Source organism: Solea solea, chromosome 16 (genome assembly GCF_958295425.1).
Source record: "Solea solea chromosome 16, fSolSol10.1, whole genome shotgun sequence".
Lineage (NCBI taxonomy): Eukaryota > Metazoa > Chordata > Actinopteri > Pleuronectiformes > Soleidae > Solea > Solea solea.
The window spans coordinates 7,736,173-7,742,172 of record NC_081149.1 but is presented as its reverse complement, the minus strand read 5'-3'; positions in this window follow the sequence as shown (position 1 = coordinate 7,742,172).

Sequence of the window (6,000 nt, the reverse complement as noted above, 5' to 3'; positions counted from 1 at the left end):
AGGTGTCCAGGTCAAATCAAATATAGGTAATTGTTTCTTTATGGAAGCAGACATTCTCTCCATAGAGATGTGATCTAAAATTAAATTTCTGTATTGGTTTAAACTTAAGTTTTTCTTGTTTTTCCAGTTCAAGAGGATAGTTTTCTTGGCGATGCTTAGGCTATTGATTAATATGTGTGATTTTTCCATGTTTATATGTATTCCGTTTAAATCACCCAGTATGCATAGCATGGGGGAAGGTGGTATGGTGTATTCGAGACATGCTGAGAGGTCCTCGCATACCCTACACCAGAAGTTATACACCGGTGTGCATAGCCATATAGCATGCATGTAGCTATCTGCTGTGTTTTCGTTGCAGTTTGTGCAGATATTTGATTGTGAGAGCCCCATTCTGAACATCCTTTGTCCTGTGTAGTGTGTTCTGTGTAAGATTTTGTATTGTATTAGTTGTAGGTCTGGATTTTTTATCAATTTGAATGTGTTAGATGATATCTGTAACCAGAAATTTTCATCTAGGCTGATGGATAGGTCCGCCTCCCATTTTGTGGTTGGTAAAGAGATTATACAATCATTTTTAGTCAATAGTGCATGTGTTTTAGACACCATTTTGGGAGACATAAGGTTTAGAAATTGTTTGATCATTGGAGGTAGTTCTAGATCCAATTTACTGGTTTTAAACCTCGTCTGGATTACAGATTTTATTTGTAGATAATCAAAGGACGTGTTGCTGTTAATGCCATATTGTTCCACTAAGTTATGGAATGGAATGAATTTGTTATCTTGAAGAATTTGTTCCAGGTGCCTTATACCTTTTTCTTGCCATGATTTGAGTTTTAGTGTTGTTTTATTCCGTAGTATGTCTGGATTATTCCAGATTGGGGTATATTTACATGGGATATGCGAGGACCCAGTGAGTTTGATAAATTCCCACCAGGCTGACAAGGAGGTATTTATATTTATGCTTTTAAAGCACTGATGCCGTTTAATGGTTTTACTTATAAATGGTAAATCGGAGATTTTAATTTCATTACAGAGTGTTTGTTCGATGTCTAGCCACAGACTGTCCAGTGGTTTAGGTTGAAACCATTTTTGGACATAGTGAAGCCTATTTGCAAGAAAGTAGTTGTGGAAGTTTGGAAGTTCCAGACCACCATAGGCTTTTGCTTTTTGGAGTGTTTTTAGACTGATGCGTGCTGGTTTGGTTTTCCAGAGGAATTTTGTGGTGGCAGAGTCTAAGGATTTAAACCAGATTGGTGAGGGTTTAGTTGGAATCATTGAGAAGAGGTAACTGATTTTTGGTAAGATCATCATTTTCATGGTGTTAACTCTTCCCATAAGTGATATAGGTAAGGAATTCCATCGTAGGAGGTCATCCTCTATTGATTTAAGTAGTGGGGTATAGTTTAATTGTGCTAGATCTGACAGCCTGGAGGAAAAATTTACACCCAAATATCTAATGTTTCCAGATTTTAGAGGACAGGATGGTGATGATTTGAAGTCATGGTTCCTTGTGAATTTTAAAACAGCTCCAGTTGCAAAAACCTTTTTGCCCGTCATTTGGACCTTGAGGAACTCAATATGACCTTGATCTGCATGAATCAGAATACTTTATTATTTTACTTGTGTTACAGCTGCTACTATTCAAAGAGCATGAAACAGGGATAGAAATATATAAGAATAATAAAAGAAAATGAACAAGGGTGAACGTAAACATAAACATATGCACAATGTAAAATGTGATGTACATTATAAACAGTAATGAATGGATGAGATGGTTGTAATTTGAGTTATTATACATAAGTCGGTTATTGCACAGATAATTTGCTGATACATATTTTTTTTTTTACGATAGGAACTGATTTATTAGCTTGATAAGCCCACAAATAAGCTAATTTTTTAATTCAATATTGGAAAAGAAAATGCAACCAATACTTCCCACCCTCTCCTGTCGGCCATATTGTGAAAGCTCCACCCCCAAAACACGGGAAGGCACTCTCTGTCTGCTTGAATTGTTTATGCCTCAACTCTGGTCACATGGTGCACAATCACAGGTGTGTGAAGGTACGCTGGTCACTTGTTCTATGCTTAATTCTGAGTTTGAACAGATCAGTGGGAATGTGTTTTAGTTGTGTGTGTCATTTCTGGTGGAAAGCTAAGACGCACATTCATCTTGTGGCCGTTTACCATGAATGTTTTTTTTTTTTTTTTATCTAAAATTTGTTTTTACAACTCGGGACCTTATTAACACCTCAAAACCGTTTGGTTTGAACAAGGGACTGAAGTAAAACGTACAGTGTTACCGAGCTCCCCTGTGTTGCATAATGTCATATTTCATGCACTGGTGATGTGGTAATGAAAAAAAAAAAAAAAAAAAAAAAACACCACAGGGCAGACCATGCACTGACAATGGGAATGGGGAAGGGTGTCAATCTCCTTTTTTAAAAACAGGTTCACAAACTGTCAAAAACGTCCCAGGTCTACCTGCTAATTTCAGAGTGAAAGTGTCTTTGGTGACAGCCAGCGATTTGGGATTTCATGTGGTCTGAATGAAATGATTGGTTGTGTTTACGACAGCAGTGCGAGGGCTACAGACACCGGCTTTTTTTTTTTTTTGTTCCAGACAGCTTTATTGATAGCTATCGGGACGTGAAGAGGGTATCAACAAATCAGATAAAAGCATTTCAAAAAAGAAATCACAGACCGTGGCTTTAGAGCTCCAGTAATCTGTCTGACTGTTTTCATTTATTTTTATTCATGGATTCGAATCTTTGAAGTGAAAGTGCACGACAGACAAGAAATATAGGGGAAATTCTAACCCAAAGGAATCGCTCGCGTCTACGGGGCCGTTCATCATCAGACATTTTTGGACCGGTTACATTTCCTGACATCATTCAACATGAGCTGCAGGTGAAATGATGCTGTCGGCTGGTGTGCGGCCCAATGGGCCTGACAAATGACTTCATAAAAAAGTGCCGGAGCTTTCGTCGTGCTTGTTTGTTTCCTGGAGTACAGGGCAGCAGTGTGGCAGTAAAACCCCAGGAGCCAAGGCTGCTGTCTGTAAAAGCAGCATTGAGGATCAGATATATAGTGCTTGTACACTGTGACACTCACAAAGCAGTGTCCTTCTCAGGGAATTCACTTCTCCCCATTAGAGGTAGTTAATCTGTGAAACTGACTTGGATCACACTTTAAAAAAGGTCCAGTTCACTTAGTGACATCTAATGGTGAGACTACATATGGCGCTTTTTCGATTTTTACAGTTCGAGCACTACTGGGCTCCGGTGTACTGAATCTTTAGAATCAGTTACTTCCTGCAAGACCGTGGCACAGACTCCGTCAGACTGAAATACGGCTGAACGGGTTGCAATTTGGCTCACTTTCGGTTTGATTCTTGTGTCGGATGTCACGCTCATGAAGATGCTTCCAGTGATGTCACTCTCTGAACCCAACAGTCCCCGGTGGTCTGTTGACATCACATTTTACTATTGGCTCAGCTCGTTTGGAACCTTGCCTGAGCAGGTACCAGAAAAGAGCACTAGGTACTATCACTAATGGATATAAAGCAAAAAGAGTACTGTGCTGTTCCTCTGATTGACTCATTCCTGATCCTATCCATCTTCGTCACTCCCAAAAAGAACCTCAACATCTTCATCTCTGCTACCTCCAGCTCTGCTTCCTGTCTTTTCCTCAGTGCCACTGTCTCTAGACCATACAGCATCGCTGGTCTCACCACTGTCTTGTATATCTTTCCTTTCATTCTGGCTGATACTCTTTTATCACACATTACCCCTGGAACTTTTCTCCACCCATTCCAACCAGCTTGAACACGTTTCTTCACCTCTTTTCCACAATCTCCACTGCTCTGGACTGTTGACTCTAAATACTTCAAATCCTCCACCTTCTTTATCTCCACTCCCTGTAGCCTCATGGTTCCACTTGGGTTCCTCTCATTCACACACATATATTCTGTCTTGCTGCGACTAACCTTCATTTCTCTCCTTTCTAGAGCATATCTCCACCTCTCGAGCTTTTCCTCCACCTGGTCTCTGCTCTCACCACAGATCACAATGTCATCTGCAAACATCATAGTCCATGGAGATTCCTGTCTAACCTCATCTGTCAGTCTGTCCATCACCACCGCAAACAAGAAGGGACTCAGAGTCAAACCCTGATGTAGTCCCACCTCCACCTTGAACTTCTCATACAGTACCATAGTTCCTCTCTCGGCACCCTGTCATGGGCTTTTTCCACATCTACAAAGGCACAATGCAGCTCCCTCTGACCTTCTCTGTATTTCTCTACCAGCATTTTTAAAGAGAACCTAAATGCAAAGACCGGCGACATATTTATGGATGCCAAACGTGTAATTGTTGTTGTTAAAATGAAATCAGTTCAGGCTTATTGCCAGTGTTCTGGAAATAATCAAGGAGATTGCTTTTACCTTCACCTCGCAGCATCCGCTCCGTTTATTAGTTTCTAGCTAATGGCTTACAATTCAAGGACACAAATCATTACTATCCTTTTGCAAAAGTGACACTCTACACTTCTGTGCTTTTCCCTTTTTTTAGGAACCGATTACTGCCACTTATGTTTGCTCCAGTTTACACACACGACCAATACAAATGGGTTTAAAACAAAAGTCAAAATGCCTTCCCCGAAACAGACAATTGAAGTGACAATGACAATGTGAGTTCACACTTCATTTAAAACGTGGAAGAACAGGAATATTGTAGCCGGTGCGTCTGATTCACCACGTCCCCCTGCAATGAAACAAACTTCTACCATGACAGTGAAAGAACCCACTCTGAAACTTTACCTTCTCGTCTGCATGCAGAGCACATCATGGCAGCAGAGATGTGTGTGTGTGTGCGTGTGTGTGTGTGAGTGAGCGAGTGCAAAGAGAGAATATTGCTCAGCCTTGATAAATCATTCTGTTTCAAGTGAAAAGCAAACGAGTTGCACGCAGAAGAAAATTTATAACAAAACTGTTGATAGCTGCTATAAAAATGTATGTGGCTTAGCCTGAACAGAATCCTCTTTTTAAAAAGCATATACTGCAGAGGATTACGAAAGAATGGACCATTAGGGTCAGTTAACGTGCCACCCGCAACTCCGACATCTTCTTTTCGGTGGTTTGCGTTGTTGTTGCTGTTATTATTCTGCGTTTGTTTGGTGAGAACGGCCTCAGTTAAGCAAAAACTCTGAGGGGCCATTTGTGTGTATACAGCAGCAGCACTGGGGAATAAGAAACCTTTAACCCATCAAACTGCAACCAGGTTTTTTGAGCAGTACGATTGACACTTTTCTCCACCGTTTCTTTGTGTTTTCAAACATTGTCCAACCTTTTTGCAGCTGCCTCGCTTTACTAGCGCAATGTTGCCGTTGCCTGCATCTGTCTTGACATAAATCACGTCCCATCCACCAGTAGACACCACATCCAAGAACTACTTCACTGAGAAACTCAGTTGTGTGGAGCATCAGCTTAATTGAGCATTGTGTGAACTCTTATGACAATGGTTTGAATGTAACAGACATTTAGAAGAGAGTTGAAGGAGCACTGTTAGTGTCCATTGTTTTTAAATCTGTAAAGTTACACATTACCACCCAACATGTTCCATAAAATATATAACAAATGTCCCTTTAGAGGATAAAACGCATACTGAATTATGATCATTTACGTGAAGTCTCATAGTATGTAGCCTGTAAGTGAATATATCTTCATAAGTTTATAATGAAAGGAAAATGTGGGCTCTTCATCGAAATCCCCTCGGAGGAGAGAAAGAGGAGAAGAGACGCGCCACTGGTGAGAGTTAAGTGTTTTTGGGGACACACTGGATGCACTGGACGTTTTTTCCCCCTCTCCTGTCACACTCAGTAAGGAGAACGAGGACAGCAATGGGCGTCAAATTCCTTTAGGGTTCATTTTCAAAACAGCCATCAGATGTTTAACTTCAAACTACTTCTGAAGAACTTGTTTTCTCTGCGTGTATCATATGATGC